Source organism: Puma concolor, chromosome B3 (assembly GCF_028749965.1).
Source record: "Puma concolor isolate L17-30 chromosome B3, mPumCon1.1.hap2, whole genome shotgun sequence".
Lineage (NCBI taxonomy): Eukaryota > Metazoa > Chordata > Mammalia > Carnivora > Felidae > Puma > Puma concolor.
In genome coordinates this window covers 149,077,170-149,096,535 of record NC_141672.1, presented here as the reverse complement: position 1 = coordinate 149,096,535, position 19,366 = coordinate 149,077,170, and the positions used below count along the sequence as shown (strand labels likewise).

The window sequence follows — 19,366 nt, the reverse complement described above, 5'->3', positions numbered from 1 at the left end:
TCCCCCCCCAGTGCGTGCCCCAGGGTCCCTTCCAGGACTCCTCCCTCTTGCAACCCTGACCCACCCCAACCCTGCCCCTTCCTCCCCTCCCTCACCCGTGCAACCCTGCCCCCTCCCCGCATTCCCGAAACCCCCGCCCCAGCAGCACTGACACCCCCATCCCCTTGGCCCCGCCCCCTCCCCTCCTCTCCCCTTCCCCAAGCCCGGCAGCCTCTAATCTCTGGGGAGGAGGAGGGGCTCTGTGTGCCCCTTCTCACCTCCTGTTCCAGGTCAGCAGCATCTGGGAACCTTTGCCGCTGGGGCGGGGGCGGGGCGGGGACATCGTCCTCCTCGGGGAACTAAGGACGCAGAGACCAGGCTATTGGCACAACGGGCTCCGTGCTGGGCCCCTTCCCAAACTTGTGGTTCTCTCCTCACCCACGACTCTCACAGAGTGGAGTCGCGATTACGAGCCCACCCACCGCGACAGGGCTGGGGGGTGCCGTCCCTTCCCAAGGTTGCCCAGCCCCTGAACCGAAGATCACAAGCTGAAGCCGGATCTGTGTAAAGCTTGGGGCTCACTGTCCGGTAGTCTCGGGGTCTACTAAGGGCTGGGAGTCCTCTCCCTAGAAAGCTGCAGACAAATGCGGACACACACACGTGGCCTGTGACCTCAAGGGCTTCCCTCCCACACTCCAACAGAGAATACCCACCCCATCCGCAGCCCCGTCTTCCCGCACTGGGCCCGCAGCATCCTGGAGACCCCGTCCTGCAGACACCTGTTGGCGGGCGGCAAGCCCTCCCCACCCCACCCTGCGCCCCAGGTGCCCGTTGGCGAGGCGGGCCCTCCAGGTGGTGCCGAACGCACAGCTTCCCTGGCCACAAACTCACATTTCTCTCTCTGTAACTTGGTGAAAATGTTTTAAAACCTTTGCCCCAGTTCCTCCTAGTGGCGGAATGTCCAATGTGTCCGCGTCACGAAAACTGTTGTTTTTAACTGCAAGTCAAACCCCAGCAGCTCTGCTTGCGGGAACTTGTCCTGGGGCTCAGTGCAGACGCCATTCGTCCGAAAAGAGCCCTCCAGAAAGTATTGTCAAGTGCAGGAAGCAAGGTGCCGGTGTGCACGCTGTGTGCTCCACCTTGTCCGCGTCCAGAACACCTGCACCCTGATGCAAGAGACAGAGGGGAAGGGGGGAGGGGCGGGGAAGGGGGGTACTGTTCACCGCGAGCCCTCTGCACCTTTCATTGAGGTGAGGGTCCCATAAAGTGAACCATTTTGAACTGCACAATCCAGCGGCGTTTAGTGCATTCACAATGTTGTGCAACCACTGCCTCTATCTACTTCCAGAACATTCCACCACCCCTAAAGGAAACCCTGTCCCCACTCGACAATCTGCCCCCTTCGTGTGTTTTACGTGTCCCACTACATCAGGCAAGTAAGATACAGCCGCTCAAAGGGCACTTGGAGACTTTCGTGAGGGGTGGGTCAGAGAGGTGAGGGCAGGTGATGGGACCCCAGGGGACAGGGGGCAGCGGAGAGCCAGACTTGGCCTGTGGCCACGGATCAGGGCAGGGCAGCCCTACCCTGGGCTGCTGGGGGCCACGTACAGGAGCCAGCCCCCAGCCACTCCCTCCACCCTGTGTCCCCCGGTGTCGGCCTAACTCAACCCCAGTGACACGCACAGAGCTCAGGGACTCTGAGGGGCAGAGCAGAATAACCAGCATACCATCACCGCTGCCCTTCCCAGTGGGACAGGCTGACTGTCCATTCAGCTAAACCAGCCTGGGTTGCTCCCCACCCCTCCCTTCAGCGCCGAGCCCGGCACCGATCCCCTGCATAGCATGTGCCTGTGGTCCTGACACCCCGTGGGGCACCAGCAGCGTCACTTGCCAGCCCCCGACTCTGCCCCCTCCCCAGTCGGGCCCCTGGTCCACTGCCTGCTCTGAGGAGAGGGCTGCCCAGGCCCCTCCCCGCACCCCTTCCTAGGACCCCTAAGGACCTGAGGGAGGAGGAGGGGGACGCACCTGCCAGGCCTGCTCACACGGCCTCCCAAACCCTTCCAGGCCTTCGTCTTAGCCAAGGATTCGACGGCTTTCTTCTCTGACCCCGTTGCCCCTTGGCTGGGGGCTCCCAGGTCACGCCAGGCACAGTCTTGCTGGCACACCCACCCAGGAAAGCAGGCCCCCGTCACCTTCCGTGTCCAGGCGGCCGGTCTCAGGCCTTCACCCAAGGTCACAGGGGAGGGGGCATGGAGGAAGATTCAGGCCTCCTGTCCTGCATACCTTCAGCAGCACTGGAGGCAGCCCCCCAAGGCCTGAGGCTGAGGCCCGAATGTCCCTGGAGACAGCCAGACTCCTTCTCAGCTGCACTCAGCCACCTGCCACCACCAGTGCAGACAGCATTCCCGGGGACCCAGCTGAACCCTCTGACCCCTCTGGGGACACCTCACAGGAACCTCCACCAACACCTCCTGTGTATAGTCACCGCTGGGTTGAATCAGTTCCCGGAACTCACGCCCACCGGAGCCTCGGAATGTGACCTTACTTGGAGGTGGGGTCTCTGCCGATGTGGTTAATTAAGATGACACCATCTGGGATTAGGTGGCCCCTGGCCTGATGACTGCTGTCCTTGTAAAAGGAGACAAGGAGGGATGTGGGCACAGCACAGATGGGGGTGGGACACGCACGAGCCAGGCCATCAAGGGCAGCTAGCCACCTGTTTCGTGTAAAATCTCGGTGTGGCTTGTGCATTCCTGCCCAGAACTGCGCGTGCACACTCACGGGGGGCTTAGTTGGCTTGTGCTCTGTATGTGACCTCAGGGTCAGAATGGGCCCTTCTGTTCCTGACATCAAGAGGGATTAATGTGCCTGAGTTCCTCCTTGAGCTGGACGGGGATGCGCCCCTGGGATGGTCGGAGTACACAGATTCCAGGAGGAGTACACAGATTCCAGGAGGAGTACACAGATTCCAGGAGGAGTACACAGATTCCAGGCTGCTAAGACTGCGATGCGATAAGAGAGACAAAGAAACAGAAAACCAGCTGGCTGGGGTCTGCACTTAGACAAACTCCGTGACTATGCACACAGGCGGTGCATATGTTGACCTGGCAGGAATAGTCAGAAGCCTCACCCGAGGGGAGGACGCTTTGCCCAGGACCCTCAGTCAGGACCCCAACAGGACCGTTCACCGCAGGGCTCCCCCAGCCGGGAGGCTGAATGTTCTGAGTACCTGACCTGACGTACGGACCCTTCTCTGTTCTCTGAACTCTCTCCCTCTTTACGTTTATTCTAATTCTTTACTTCCTTATATTCCCTTCCCCGATAATTAATAAAGTCTTCCTCCCCGAAACCCAAAGCATGGCTATCTTGAATTCCTGTCATTCAGAACAGCCCCCCCAGCAGCTGGAAGAGGAGAAAGACGCTCGCCTAGAGCCCGGGAGGGAGCGCGGGGTGCTCGTGCCCAGACAGCACACTTCTGGTTTCCAGACTGTGAGGCAGTAAACCTCTGTGTGTTGAGCCCCCCATTCTGTGGTGCTCTGTCCCGGCCGCCTTCAGAGAGCAATACACAGTCAAAGTGCGGAGGGGTGGGGGTGGGGGGGTCTGGTATTCGGACAAAGCCCTCTATCCTCGCCGACCCACGTGCATCTATTCATGGCTGCCTGCACACCCCCGTTGACACCCTTCTATGCTTTAGCTGAGGGGGCAGCGTTCCTGCACGGTCACGGTCGTGTCTGCTTCGGTGCAGATGCTTGTAGGACAGGACAGTTGTCAGGGCTGGGAATGTCTCTCTTTCCCCCAGATGGGGCTCCTTGCGGGCAGGAGCTGCCCCTCCCAGGGCTGGACAGGTGGCCGGAGGTGAGAGCCCCTCCCGGGGCTGTGTCTGCAGGCAGAGGGTGAGGTCGCAGGGCGTGGGTGCTTGGGATGGCCTGGCGGGTGGGCCCGGTGCACTCAGGTGCTGAGCTCTTGTGCTCTGGTGTGGCCCATACGGCCAGGGAGGATGTTCTCTCCCCTAATCTCCAGTGAAACAAAACCTCCAAGAAAAGGAAAGTTTTCTCCTGAGCAACGTCACCACTGAGGAGCAGTTTGAGCTTCTAAAAAGAGAGAGGAAAGGGCCTGGTTGGGCCGCTGCACGCGCCTCCCGCCCGGGCCCGCCCCCACTGCCCACTCAAGGCCAGCCCTCGCCCAGGGGGACACTGGGCTCCCACGCAGGTGCCCGCAGCCGATGCCACGCAGCTCTGAAGCCGGACGCGGCTGCCCCCGAGGACCCCAGCATGCCGGACAGTGGAGATGCCCCACAGGCGGGCCGGGCCCCCTGGGAAACCTCAGCAGCCAGGTGAGCCGGCGGTCAGACCTGTGTCTGGGGTCGGGGCTCTGCCTCATGGACCTGGGCAAGCGGCTCTGCTCTCCGAGCCTCAGTTTCCTCATCTGGGAAATGGAGGGAAGGGTCTGGTTGACGTCTGGAAGGAGCACTGGGCTGGGACGTGAGTCGTTGGAGCTGCTATTGTGTCCGCTCCCCTGTGTGGCCAACGGGGGCTCAACCGAAAAGTGAGTTGCCCCCCAGGGGCTTGGGCGAGAGGCTGCTGTTGGATGGGGGGGAGGGTCACTCGGTCCACAAGAACACAGGGGCCCTTTGGCCCGTGGCGTTGATAATGGACAAGGAAGGGAGAGCCAGAGGGCTCAGCAGTCGCTGGCTGTGTGGCCTTGGCAGGGCCCTGCCCCTCTCTGGGCCGCAGCTTCCCCAAAGTCCTTCCACTGTGCGTGAGTCAGAGGAAGCAGGTTCAATCAGTCAGACACGGTGTCTGCTCTGGCCCAGGCTCTGACCATCCACGGAGCAGGGGCTCCTGTGAAGAGGGGACCCGGCCCGGGGGCAGGGGAACGGCAGACACCCCCCAGAGTCCAGACATCCGTGCTCTGTGCCCAGAAGGGGTGCTGGCCAAGGGGTAGGGAGAGATGCTTCTAACCGGGGGCACTGGCTCCGGGTCACGTGTGACCAAGAGGGCAGGACACTGGGAAAGGAGAGGACAGACCTGCAGGCAGAGGGGCGGCCTGTGACAGGAGTCTGGGGATTCCGGGATGGGGGAGGTCCAGGGCCTGGAGGGCGAACCGGAAGAAGGCCAGGGTAATCGCCAGCTCTGAGGCCACGGAGGCCACTGTTCCGATGCGGAGGGGGCGTGAGGCGGCGAGGAATGAACGCCAACGGGCCTCAGGCACGGAGGCCCCTCCAAGGGCCGGGAGCTGGGTCTCCAGAAGCAGGGGCTCCTTGCCTGCAGGGCCTCGAGGGCATGGGGTCCAGCCCCTCCCTGGACATGGGCCACACAGGGAGGGTCACTAGACCCCTTGAGGAAAGCCGGCCAGGACTCCCTCACCCAGGGGCAGTTTCTGGACTGCTCTGGACACCGGTGGCCCTGCCACGTCCACTCCTTCCTGGGGGCAAAGCACTCACAGGCCCCAAAACCTCAGCCCTTGGCCGGAAGAAACTATCTCTGCAGTTTCTCGAGGGTTCCCTGTCCCCGTGAGTGAAGGGTCAAGGTGGGGGTCAGGACCCTAGGGTATTTTGAGGTGATGAGGGTGGCAGAGGGGTCCTGTGCCTGGCTCAGGCCTGGCCGCTCTGGAGGGGCTGAGCACCGGGGCCCGCACAGGCTGAGCCCGCTTTGCAGACACCGCGAAAGGGAGGCCGTCAAATGGGGCAGAGTGCCCGCCGGGGAAAAGGGGGCCTGGAGACCCAGAGCTGGAGGGCCAGCCCCTCTGCTCTCCCGCTTGGGGGCTTTGGGTTAGCTACTGATCTTCTCTGAGCCTCACCATCACCCTCTGTGCAAGGGAAGACAGGACACTGACCCCCACTGACCTTGCAGGAGACGATTCGCTGTTAGCTGGGGTGGATGGCACCCGCTTTCAGAAGCAGGCCAGCCTCCTGGGCATGGTAAGCATCCTGGCAAGGCCGGGAACTCTCCGAGCAGCCGTGGGCCGTGCTGGGCTCGTGCCTGGGGTTCCCATCCAGCTCTGCTCCGGACCTACTCTGACCCCGGGCAAGATGGCCTCCCTGAGCCTCAGTTTCCCCATCTGTCAACCGGGGAAGACATTCCTGCTCTGTCAGCCTCGTGCAGCTGAGAGGAGAGAACTCTGTTCTAAAGTCAAAAGTGGCTACGGCTGCTGCAAAACTCGTCTCTGATCTCTGCCCTGCAGGCCCAGCACCAAAGGCCTCCACCAAGGCCTGCCCGTCTTCTGTCTTGGCTTGTAGCCACCGCCCTGAAGATGGTGGGCCTGCATTCCTCCAACAGCCAGAGACAGACATATCTTCCCAGGGTTGCAGAGGGGAGGCTGGAGGTCGAGGGGGAGGCAGGAACTGGGACACAGAGGAAGTCTGCCCAGCGGCCTGACCCCCGTGGAGCTGAGCGGCATGGGCAGTGTCTGGAGGGAAGGAGCCAGGCCAGGGCCAGAGAGGTGGGACCCGCGGAGCTGCAGCCGGGGCTGGCCTGTGCCCTTCGAGGCTGTGGCGGCGGGCCATGCCATCCATCAGGGGCACCGCTGCGTATGTCCAGAGCCCCTGTTCGATTCTCCCCCCGCTTGGAGGAGGCCTTCACAGGAACCAGAGAGAGGGGTGCTTCCTTCTAGGTTCGGAAGGTTGTGGATTCCCTGGGTGGCAGGCAAGGGCACCATAAGGACTGAAGGTGTGGGTGTGGAGGGGTTACAGGTGCCATCAGACCGGTCAGGCAGGGACCAGGCTAACTTCTAGGTCTGGACAGGCCGGTGTGGCCAGACTGGGGGCGGCCAGGGCCAGAGAAAGAAACAAGGAGCCCCTGGGGGCATAGAAGCAGCAGCGGCAGAGGAGAGCCTAGTTTTCGGGGAGATGAAGCCGGAAGGGGGGCCTGGAGGCAGGAGACTGGAGCCTGGAGGGCGGAGTCTGGCCCAGGGAAGGGTGGTGAAGGGACCACACTTCCCCTGGGCTCCCAGCTGCCTCTCCCAGCACCGCCCACCCAAAGACCGGGTGCAGAGAGGAGGCCCCTCGGGGCCAGGGACGTGGAGCAAGTTTAGTGGCTGCTGGGAGCCCAGGGGGAAGCTGCTCCCTCAGCTTTCCAAGGGCGACGAGGGGTAAGCTCCCCATCTCGGGGGTATGCAAGCCTGGGAGGAGCAAGAATGTCAATGCTCTGGCAAGAAAATGGAATGTCCAGTGCCTTCTGGTTCTTGCCAGCCTCCTCCCCACTTCCCCATCGTATGAAACCCAGCTGTGGCAGTTCGTTTTTTATACTTGGGTATCTTTATTGTCTTTCTCTGTTTTCATAAATATACACCCGTTTATTCAGAATTATTTATTGTTGAATCTGCCCAGCACTGCGCTAAGCACTGGAAAATATCATGGAAAACAAGGCAAAAGCTTCTGACCTAAGGAGTCCGCATACTTTCAGGGAAGACCGACAGTGAACATTAAGCGTATGGTAACCTATTAAATCGTGGTGTGACCGGTGCCACGAAGGAATTAAGAAAAAGAAGGATGGAGTGTGATCAATGCCACCAAATTGCAACTTTCTTTAGGGGCACCTGGGTGGCTCAGTCGGTGAAGCTTCCAACTTCGGCTCAGGTCGTGATCTCACGGTTCGTGAGTTCGAGCCCCACGTCGGGCTCTGTGCTGATGGCTCGGAGCCTGGAGCCTGCTTCGGATTCTGTGTCTCCCTCTCTCTCTCTCTGCCCCTCCCCTGCTCACGCTCTGTCTCTCTCAAAAATAAATATAAACATTAAATTAAAAAAAAAAATAAAAATCAATCAATCAATCAATAAAGATTTAAAAAAAAAATTTTTTAATCTTTAGAATGTCGGTAAATTTTTTTTTTTTAAATAATGGACAGAATGTAACAGATGTCCCACCCTAGTCTTGGGGATTGAGGAAGGCTTCTTTAGGGGAAGCAACATTTAAGCTGAGACCTAATAGATGAGTAGGTGATTAGGGGAAGAGCTTTCTAGGAAAAGGGCACAACACGTGCAAAGGCCCTGGGGTAGGAAGGAACTCATAATGTTTGAGGCTCTGAAAGGCCAGTGGGCACAGGGCAGAGAACTTGGGAGTATAAGTGCCAGAGGAAGGCAAGGTGCCAGTGTCAGGAGTGCCCAGACAAAGGGCAGGGCACATCTCGGATGTCACAGTCCCTGGTCCCAGACATCCAAATACAGATCAGGACGCCTTCAGGATGCAGGTCAGCCCAGGCCAGCCCTGGTTCCTTGCAGGGGATGCCCAGTTGTTGCCTGGGGACCATACAGCCTAAGCTGGCCTGGAGTCAGGACGCTGGGCCCAAAGCTGACTCACTGTGTCCCCAGGCAAGCCCCTGAATGACACTCTCAGGCCAGTGGGGTTTTTTAGGTCACTAACCCACTCTGTCACAGCATTCACATATGATCGACCTACCCTCGGCTTGAATACCTACAGGGATGAGGAACTCACTACTTACCTCTTTGTCTCTGCAAAGACATGGCTTCGTCTAGGGAGACAGTGCTGGGAGAAAGCTCCACGTCACCCTGGGTCCTGGCTCTAGTCCCTCCTCCCAGCAGCACCGGCTCCTTGCAGGGGCACTTGTGAGGGACACCTAAGATCTGGGAAGGTGCTTCGGAAACAAGGTCGTGACCACGTGAAGGACATGTAGGACCTGGCTTGGACCCTAGCCGCAGGAAGCATACGACTAGATTCTTGCAGAATCTAATAGTTGTGTGTTTTGTTTTTTATCAATGGAAACACATTTTTCATACAGTGCAATGTACAAAGATGAGTGGAATGTGGTGACTTTTGACAAAAAGCATGCACTTCTGTAATCAACAACGCTGTAGAAATACAGACGTTTCATCAGCCCGGAACCTTCTTTGCTCCCTTAGAGGCAACCCTCGCCCCCTCTTGTGTAAGCAGCCTGTTTTGACAGACACTGTTGTGGCTGTTCATGAACATCTTGTAATGGGGATCGCACAGCGATACCTGGTAACATCTGGCTTCCTTCACTCGTTACGTCCGTGTTAAGTGTTTTAGCAGCTCGTGCCCGTGTGCTGTTGATGGATGCTGCTGTGCGGCTGGCCCACAACCCCATTATCCGGTCTTCTGTTGAGGGCCTTTGGGTCGCTTCCAGTTTGGGGACTTGATGAATATTCTTGTGTGAAGTTTTTTGCATACGTGCATATTTCACTTTCTTGGATAAATCCCTGGGGTTACCATTGCTGGATCAATGCGTTTGAAGAAGTCACCAGAAGTTTTCCCACATGGTTGTACTGTCCTCACTAGCATTTTGGGGAGCCCCGCATCCTCGTCAGTGCTGGTATTGTTATTCTTTTTAACTTTAGCCATTCCAGTGGGTGAATGGTGGGATCTCATGGTGGTTTCAATTTTAATTTCCCTGATAACGATGTTGACTGTATCTTCAGGTGCTTACTGGCCATTTCTTATATTCTTTTGTGAAGTGTCTATTCAACCTTTAGCCCATTTTGTAACTGGGTTCTTAGTCGTTTTGTTATTGTTTGTAGAGATTCCTCATACATTCTGGACATCTGTCCCCCATTAAATGTATGTATTGCAGGGGCACCTGGGTGGCTCAGTCAGTTGAGCGTCTGACTTTGGCTCAGGTCATAATCTCCTGGTCTGTGGGTTCGAGCCCCGCATCAGGCTCTGTGCTGACAGCTCAGAGCCTGGAGCCTGCTTCGGATTCTGTGTCTCCCTCTCTCTCTCTCTCTCTCTCTCTCTCTCTCTCTCTCTGCTCCTCCCCCACTCATGCTCTGTCTCTCTCAAAAATAAATATAAACATTAAATTTAAAAAAAACCAAAAAACAAAGCCAGAGGGGTCTGAAAAGTGGCAATAATTTTCAGGATGTCCAGAGGAGAGTGTAGATTTCTCTAAATCCATAATGAGATATTCCTTTTCCTTTAGAAATAATCCTGCAATTCTCAATTTAGCTTCTTGATCTTCTGGGGCCATACACTGAATCAATCATTTCTGCAAGGCGTCAGATTTTTCCTAATTAGGGAAGAAGGATCAACGCTAAATGCTAAGAAGGAAGCAGGACCATTTTCTTCTGCAGAGAATCTCGAAAGCCTTCAGACCAACAACCTAACCAGACAAGTGGAGACTCCAGGATTTGAATTGGAGCTATAGGTGGGATATTTCCCATGTGCATTTATTTAACAGAATGGACTTAATCATTAAAATAGAATTAGTCAAGGGGCATCTGGGTGGCTCAGTAGGTTCAGCGTCCGACTTCAGCTCAGGTCATGATTTCACAGCTCATGGGTTTAAGCCCCGCATCACGCTTTGTGCTAACAGCTCAGAGCCTGGAGCCTGCTTCGGATTCTGTGTCTTCCTCTTTCTCTGCCCCTCCCCTGCTCATGCTCTATCTCTCTCTCAAAAATAAATTAACATTAAAAAAACAAATACATAAAACCTTTAAAAAATATATATATATTGCAAATATTTTCTTCCAGTGTGTAAATTATCTTCACTTTCTTACTTGTGTCTTGATGAACAAACATCTTTTATTTGATAAAATCCAATTTATCTGCTTTTTTCTGTAATGGTTACTGACATATGTCCTCTCTAAGAAATCTGCCTACACCAAGGTCAGAAAGATACTTAAAAATTTTTTTAATGTTTATTTATTCTTATTCTTATTCTTACTTATTCTTTGAATGCTGTCCCTCACTTTCCTGCTGGCTCCAAGTGAGAGGCCCATGAGGCAAGGGCTGAGGGAGACCTCCAGCCAACAGCCAGAGAAATTCAGTCCAACAATTCACTTCTGGAGAATTCAGTCCAACAACCACCGGCAGCCACACAAGTAAGCTTGGAGGCAGGTCCTCCCCGGGTTGGGGCTGCAGGTGGAATCTGGCCTGGCTGATGGTTTGCGGCCCCGTGGGAGACTCTGAGCCACAGGCACCAGCTAAGCCCCACCTGGAGTCCCAACCCACAGCAACTGCATCGTGGGACACTTGTTACGCAACAACGAGTGACTGATACACTCACTCCTTTGTGTTTCCGTGCAGCATTTAGAATCATCTTGTCAGTTTCTACAAAAGAGACTGTTGGAATCTTGATTGGGAATGAACAGACTCTATATTTCAAGTCAGGGAGAATCTTCTGGCCCACGAACATAGTCGTATTTTCATTTATTGAGATATTTGATTTCTCTCATCTGTGATTTATAGTCGTCATCGCAGACGCCTTACACGTCTTTTCTTAAATTTGTTTCTAGGAATTGTATGGATTTTGATGCTACGTAAATGTATTTTGCACTTAATTTTCTAACATTTGTTGTTTGATATATAGTAATACAACTGATTTTTTAAATGACTGACCTTGTATCCTGTGATCTTAATAAAGTCTTTTATTAGTTCTAGTAACTTTTTTTGGAGACCCCCCTAAGCTTTCATATTTGCACAGTTTTATTATCTATCAATAAGGATAGATCTACTTCTTTGTTCCCAGTCATTTTGCCTTTAAATTCTTCTTGCCTTATGGCACTGGCTAGCACCTCCAATATCACGCTGAATAAGAAGGAACATCCTTACCTGTTCCTGATATAGTTGGCATTTCCATTGATCTGCATTCCTTTCTGTAGATTCATGTTTCCTTCTGATGCAATCCTGTCAGCCTGAAAATTCCTGTAGTATTTCTTGCAGTGAAAGTGTCCTAATTATCCTGTGCCTTAAGAAATCACTCAAGGGGCACCTGGGTGGCTCAGTCGGTTGAGCGTCCGACTTCAGCTCAGGTCACGATCTCGCGGTCCGTGAGTTCGAGCCCCGCGTCGGGCTGTGGGCTGATGGCTCGGAGCCTGGAGCCTGCTTCCGGTTCTGTGTCTCCCTCTCTCTGTGCCCCTCCCCCATTCATGCTCTGTCTCTCTCTGTCTCAAAAATAAATCAACGTTAAAAAAAAAAAACAAAAAAAAAAATCACTCAAAAGTGTGGTGCCTCAAACCAGTAACGATCGTTGATTATTTCTCATGGGTCAATAATCTACGGGCACCTTAGCTGAGTAATTCTGGCTCAGGGTCTCGAGGCGGCAGTCAAGGTGTCAGCCAGGTGGCCGTCATCCAGAACTGGAGCTTTTGAGCTCCCTTACAGCTGTATTAGTTTCCCGTGGCCACTGTGACGCATCACCGCAAACCTGGTGGCCCAAGACAGCAGGTACTTATTCTTCCGCGGTTCTGGAGGCCATAGTCTCCCTGGGCTCTCAAGGCGTCAGCAAGGCCCTCGGGGAGAGTCCGTCCCTCTGTCCCATTTCCGGCATTCGCCCCGGACCCGTGGCCGCACCACTCCCATCCCTGTCTCTGTGGTCGCTCTCCCCTCCTGTGAGTGTCCCTCTGTCCGCCTCTTGTAAGCATTACGTGGGACTGCAGGGAGGGCCCACCCGAAGGATCCTGATCCCTCTCCCTGTTTTAAGACCGTTAATTTAATCACATAAGCAAAAGTCCTTTTTCGGTTAGGGGTGGGGTGGGGTAGTAAAGGGTAATGTTCACAGGTTCCAGAGATTAAGATATGGATATTTTGGGGGGACAGTTCTCCACTTACCACCCTGGTTGCTGGCCAGACACTTTAGTTTTGCCAGTGGACTCTCTGTAGGCTACTTGACGTCTTGACCTGCCAGCGGGCAGCTGAGCCTGGGGTCATCCCAAAGTCTGTTTTACTTGTGCATACGGCAGCTGCCTGAGGTGGAAAGGCTCAGGATCTGGGATTTGGAAGCTGGGCTCCCCATTATCTCCCTGTATTTCTACGTGGGGCCTTCACGTGGCCTCCTTCCTGGTGGCTTCAAGGCAGCCAGACCTCTGATGTGGTGGGTCAGGGACCCAAAATGCTGTGTCCCGAGAGCCAGGCGAAACCATATCACCTTTTAGGATTTAGCCCTGGAGACCAGAGCGTCACTGCCGCTGCGTTGTATTTGATGGAAGCCCGTCGTTTAAGGCCAGCCGTCTCTGAGGACACAACCCCGGTCGGAGGGCGTGAGAGGATTTGCACACACGTGCGGGGGCAGGGGGTGGCAAGCCCTCCCCCCTGCCATTCAGATGAAATGTCAGCACTTCATCTTTGTTTTGAAAGCCAATTTACGGGGAAGAGTGCCAGGGTGACCGTTTACTGTAGCACTTGAGCGCATAGGGTTCCATCGTCTTTCAGGCCCCTTTGTCCTCATGGAAAGTCAGTCGTCGTGTCCACCTTTGTGTCCTGTTAGGTGGCACACTTCCCCTCCACCCGCCTTGGTTGCTTTTCAAACGTTGTCTGATTTTCTGTCTCTCAAAAATAAATGAACGTTAATGAAAAGAAGTGGGGGGCACCTGGGTGGCTCAGTCGGTCGAGCGTCCGACTTCGGCTCAGGTCACGATCTCAGGGTTCGTGGGTTCCAGCCCCGCGTCGGGCTCTGTGCTGCCGGCTCGGAGCCTGGCGCCTGCTTCGGATTCTGTGTCTCCCTCTCTCTCTGCCCCTCCCCCGCTCGTGCTCTGCCTGTCTCTCAAAAATAAATAAACGTTAATAAAAAAAATTTAAAACAGGGTCTGATTTTCAGCAGCTTCACTGTGATGGATTTAAGTGTGGGTTTACTTTATTTAATGCAGATTAGGCTCAGTCAACACGTATGATTTCTAGATTTTGCCTGTAATTTGTAGGCTGGTGTTTTCCCCAAATTTGGGGGAAAATTAGACCTTACGTTTTCCAATTTTTTGGGCCCCATTCTCTTTCTCTTCTCAGGGGCTCCAATTAAATGTGCACCAGACCATTTGATACTGTCTCGCAGGTCACTGAGGCTTTGCTCTTTCTTTGAACGTAACAGCTTTATGGAGGCAGAATTCATCTGTCATACAATTCACCTGTTTAAGCTGTAAAACTCAACGGTCTTCAGTGCGGCCGTCACCACAGTCACTGTCAGGACATTCCTGTCCTCCCCCAAGAAACCCTGTTAGCAGGGGTTAAGCCTGTCAGCAGTTCCCTTTTCCCCTCCAGCCCCCGACCCCAGGAGACCACGAACCTCCTTTTTGTCTCTACCGATTTCTTCTTCTGGGCATTTCGCTTCCGTGAACTCGTGTGACTTCTCATCCGCCGTGAATGGCTTGTCCACCGAGCATGTTTCCACGGTTCGGCCACATTGTGCCGTGGGCCAGCGCTCCTTTCTCGAGTGGCCATGGGTTCCGGAGCGCGGACGCGCCTCATTCTGCTCACCTGCTTGCCCGCTGGATGACATCTGGGTGCAGTTTCCCTTCCGGGCGTTCGTGAACGATGCTGCTGTGCGCGCCTATGTATAAGTTTTTATCTGGCCACGTTTTCCTTTCTCTTGGGTCTCCGCGCAGGGAGGGAATCGCTGGGTCATCGTGTAACCTTTGAGGACCTGCCAGACTGTTCCCTGCAGCCGTGTGTGAGGGCTCTGACTCCTCACGTCCTCGCGACACTTGTTATTATCTGCCGTTTTGATTACGGCCGTCCCCGGGGGTGGCGTGGTGTCTCGGCGGTTTGGGTTTGCGCTTCCTGATGGCTGACCTCGCAGAGCACCAGTTAACGTGCCCGTGGTCCATTTGTGCGTCTTCCTTGCAGAAATGTCCGTCGAAATCCTTTGCTTTGTTTTCATCAAGTGATTTGTCATTTTATCACCAAGTTGTCGATGTTCTTTGTATATTCTATGTGTACTTCTCTTATCAGATACATAATTTGCCAATATTTTCTCCCACACTGTGGGTTATGTTTTTGCTTTTTGTGAGGTCCTTTGAAGCGCAAAAGGCTTAATTTTGATGGAGTGCAACTCACCTGTTTTCCTCTTTTGCCTGTACCCTTGACATCATATCTCAGAACGCTGTGCCTGACTCGAGGCCGCATAGACTTATATTTTCTAACAGTTTTGAAGTTTTAGCTCTTACATTTAAGCCTTTGATATGTTTTGAGTTAAGTTTCTGTGTGTATGACGTGATCCGATCTCATTCTTTTGTGTGTGGATGTTCGGTTGTCCCAGAATGATTTGTTGCAAAGACTATTCTTTGCCCCATGAATGGCCTTGGCACCCTTGTGAAAACCAAATGACTGTGAGGTTGGGTTCAGGAGCTTGCACTCTGCCCCATTTATCTAATGTGTTTATTCTTATACCAGCACGGCATTGTTTTAATTACTGTAGGCGTGTGGTATGTTTTGAAATCAATCCAACTTTGTTCTTTCCCAACATTGTTTTTGGACATTCTGGGTCTTTTGAATTTTCATATAAACTTTAGACCAGCTTGTTAATTTCTGCAAAAAACGTCAGCTGGGGTTTGATGGGGATTATGTTGACCTGTAGATCAGTTTAGGGGGGTATTGTCATACTTACAATGTTACGGCTCTTGATCTCCAGATGCCTTAACATTTGTTCAGATCTTAATTCTTTTTTTTTTCAACAACGGTTTGTCATGTTTAACTTTAAAACTCTTTTTTCCCCTCTATTCTTTTGATTGAGAAGTTTCTATTATTCTATCTTTAAGTTCACAAAAATTTTTTTAACAGTTTCCAATCTGTTAGACTCATCTGGTAAATTCTTCATTTCGGAGATTGTACTCTTCTTATCCTTTCTATTTTCATGGGGCAGTCCTCCACTGCTCATCAATTATGTCTACATTTGTTCCTTTAAGTTATCAAACGTGTTGATAACTGCTTGAAAGTCCCTGCATGTTTACTGTACCGTCTACATTATATCTGACTTTGTTTCTATTGACTGCCTTTTGTCTTGATTTTGGCTCACATTTCTTGCTTTTTCAGAGGTCTGGTCATTTTTTGTCATATGTTGGAGATTGCGATGATCTGTTAGGAGTACGTCGATTCAAAGACTTTAACTAGTGTCTCGGCCACAGTGCTCTGCCTTTCTGAGTCAGTTGGCCCTGAGAAATCCCTTGTTGCTGTTGCCGAGCTGTGTACAGAGATGTCCGGAGCCCCAGGTTAGGCAGCTCATGTGGTGCCTCAGAGCTCGAAATCTGGAGTCAGACCATCTGGCTTTGAATCCCGACTATTCTGATGACTAGCTGTATCGCCCTCAGCAAATTACTTTGTCTCTGCGCTTGCTCAGCCCCATATAATGGGGGTTATATTGTAATCCGGTACGTACTTTATAGGATTATTGATATAATTAAACGACTTAATACATGGAAAGCAATCAGAAGGGTGCCTGGCATATGCTAAGTCCTCCGCACATGTTAGTTTGCACTTTAAAAAAAAAAAAAAAAAGTGAAATGGGGGCACCTGGGTGACTCAGTCGGTGAGGCCTCCGGCTCTTGGTTTGGGCTCAGGTCATGACCTTGAGGTCGTGGGATCAAGCCCCACGGCAGGGTCCGTGATGAGCGTGGAGCCTGCTTCGAATCCTGTGTGTCCCTCTCTCTGCCCCTCCCCTGCTGGCGCTCTCTGTCCCTCCCTCTCTCTCTCAAAAACAAACAAAAAAAAGAGTATAAACTCTGAAACCTACCTGCCTGCATCTGTTGCCTGACTCTGCGAACCAAGACACCCTGAGCAAGTGACAAAAATCTCTGTGTACCTCAGTTTCCTTGTCTGTAAAGGGAGAATGGTAGTGAGAGACACTTCATCGGGCTGCCTGCGGGTCGGACGTGCTGATGTGCATGAGGTGCAGACGGAGTGGCCTGGCGGGCGACAGGTGCTGCACGATGCCCGGTACCAACTATTACGTAAGTTTATTACGTCACCCCCTTCCCTCTGCCCCTCAGGCCGAGGGGCCTGGCAGCGCGGAGGCTTGTGGCCTTGACCCTGCCTAGGGCAGCAGAATTCCAGTGAGGCACCCAAATCCGGTCACAGATGGAAAATCGGAAGGCCCGGTATCTGAGGAAGCTGAGTCCCAGAGAGGACCAGGGACTCACCACGTTCAGCCAGCCGAGGCAGATCCCAGGCTAGAACCCACATGTCCCAGGCCCAGAGAACTTTGTCTCGGGCACAACCGGGTTACCTGCCAGCTCCTTCTGGGTTTTGCAACAGAGCCTGAGGATGGATGCACTTATTTCTAAGCAGCTTTGTGATCTGTCCTGACAGCGCTCTTCATGCTGCTCTCGCCAACTGGGTTAGAAGTGAACTGGCCGGTGGCGCTGACCCCACCCAACACGGCAGGAGCCAACCCAAGAGACCGGGACCAGCCTGGGAGGCTGAAGCCTCTTCCCACACCCGCTCCCACTGCTGGAGGGGCTCAGGCCGCAGGGCGTTTGCCCCAGACACCAGGTCCGCGGAACGTGTCTTACACCATCCTGCCCTGTCCTCACCTTTCAGAGAGACTGTGGGTCCCCAGAAGATCTCTGCTTGACCGAGGTCCCCCGTGAGCTGACCTGTCACCAGGGCCTTGGCACTTCCCCCTCGGGGCCAGCCTCCCCCACTGCACCATTGCCTTGGGACACTTGTAAAATAGTCGAACCTTCGCTCCTTGCCAACTTTCTAACCCCAGCCCCAGCCTGGGTCTGGTGACCCCAGTGACCTTGAATGCTTCCCTGTTTGCTGACTGTCAATGCCACCATCTCTCAGCCTCCAAGGCCAGAGCCAGGATCTTGGTCCCTCTGCCCCATGACCCCGCAGTGTCTGCATAGATTGCTGCTAAGCCGGTCGTCACCATGGGAAAAGGACCCTCCTGGAGCCATTGGCCGTGCGGAAGGGAGACATCAGCTCTGAGAATGTGGGCTTAGTTAAGATTTTTATTTCGTGGTAGACAACTATGTTTACTAAAATAACACCCAGCCTCTATGCTAAGTGCTCTGGGAGGGCTCAGCCAGGGCAGCTCCGGAGGGTCCCTCCCAGAGGGCTTCTTGGAAGAGGAGGGATCTGAAGAACAGTGGGCAGGCCAGCTTGTGGGCACTGCAAGGAGATGGAAAGCCAAGATGACACGTGTCCCCAGCAATCCCGAACCTGGAGTTAAGCCTATTTGCCTGGCCTCCTCATCAGTTTAGAAACTGTACCTCCAAGGGGCGCCTGGGTGGCGCAGTTGGTTAAGCGTCCGACTTCAGCCAGGTCACGATCTCGCGGTCCGTGAGTTCGAGCCCCGCGTCAGGCTCTGGGCTGATGGCTCGGAGCCTGGAGCCTGTTTCCGATTCTGTGTCTCCCTCTCTCTCTGCCCCTCCCCCGTTCATGCTCTGTCTCTCTCTGTCCCAAAAATAAATAAAAAACGTTGAAAAAAAATTAAAAAAAAAAAAGAAACTGTACCTCCAGAGGGGAGGGCACATGAGGCTGCCCAGGGGGCTGAGAGAGCCAAGCCCGGGGTTCTTGCCAGCCCTTGAACTTTCTGCCGCCGGCTCCCAGCCACTTGCATGCCCAGCACCAAGTCCAATGATTAACATCGCCTCCTGGCCCTCTGCGGGAGAGCAGTAAGGGAGGCCAAGAGCCAGGCGCATCCTCTGAGACAGAGACATGTCCTCAGGGGTTGGGTCAGAGCACAGGTTTCCAAAGTCCACTGGGGACCCCAGGGCGGAGGACGGGGAGAAGCCGTGGGAGGCTGGGGGCTAGTACCGGCAGACCCAAGCTGCCGGGCATCCGCGGGTGGCTCTGGTCACGTATTGCAAGGAACAGAGAACTTGAAGAGTTGGGATTTGGTGACGGGCAGAATTTTCTTGAAGTGAGTACGCTGGCACCGACCCACCCCCTCCGCGGAGTGGTCTGCGGGTCTTCTGCCCTCCGACTGGGTTCAGGGCCTTGGAACGGCCCAGCCCTGCCGCGGCCGCTGTGCCCTGCTCCTGGGCCTTCACATAGGATTTAAAATTTCCCCTTAACACCCAGTAGGGCTGTCTGCAGTAGGGGTGAGGGATCCCCGGCCTGCAGGGGTGCCTGGGTGGGGGGCGGCAACTCCAAGGAGCAGGGGCCCTGGTGTTAGAAGGTTCAGGTTCAAGTCCCTGGACCGAGACAAGCCCTGGAGGAGCACCAGAGGGCAAGGCGCAGGCGCGAGGTCATCCTGGGGCAGGGGGCGGGGCTTCCCGGTGCGCAGATGGGGTGCAAGCGGTGCCGTGGCGTCCTGGTTCCAGCGCGGGGTCCGGGAGGCGTGGCGTCCGTCCGGCTCTGCCTCCCTCTGCGCACGGACACCGCGCCCCTGGGCCTGTGTAGGTGCCTCCTCGGGCCGTGGGGCCTGTCCCCAAGTCCCCGGCACGGGGCTGCGGGTAGGGCGCCGGGAGCCGTCGCACACAGAGCCTGGGCACGGTCGTGCATTCCGGAACGGTTAAAAAGGCAAAACAAAACAGGACGAAAAGTTACGCTTCCGGTAGCCGCGGGGCCCAGGCCGGCCCAGGTGCAGGGCCCAGTGGCAGAGCGATGTCGCCCCGCCGAGGACCGCTGCCAACAGGCCGCCCGCCCGCCCCCGCAGGCCCCTCCGGGCCTTCCCACCTGCTTATGTAAGGCCTGCAGGTGGGCCGCTGGGCCGGAGCCAGGTGGGTCGGAGGTGTCGGCCACGCCTTCCCCGGTGCCTCGGGC

General features: G+C 54.6%; 2 long non-coding RNA genes across 2 annotated transcripts; both read right to left on the bottom strand.

Annotated features, from left to right (window-relative positions):
- Window positions 1-883: 883 nt before the first annotated feature.
- On the bottom strand, window positions 884-2,689 carry LOC147580524 (uncharacterized). The gene is made up of 2 exons (XR_015251955.1): window positions 2,005-2,689; window positions 884-1,145 (listed from the first exon to the last, which is right to left on the bottom strand). It is a non-coding gene; the product is annotated as an uncharacterized LOC147580524 (long non-coding RNA).
- A 14,900-nt stretch (window positions 2,690-17,589) lies between these two features.
- LOC147580523 (uncharacterized) lies at window positions 17,590-19,288 on the bottom strand. Its single transcript, XR_015253025.1, has 2 exons — window positions 18,113-19,288; window positions 17,590-17,868 (listed from the first exon to the last, which is right to left on the bottom strand). It is a non-coding gene; the product is annotated as an uncharacterized LOC147580523 (long non-coding RNA).
- Between the last annotated feature and the right edge of the window lie 78 nt (window positions 19,289-19,366).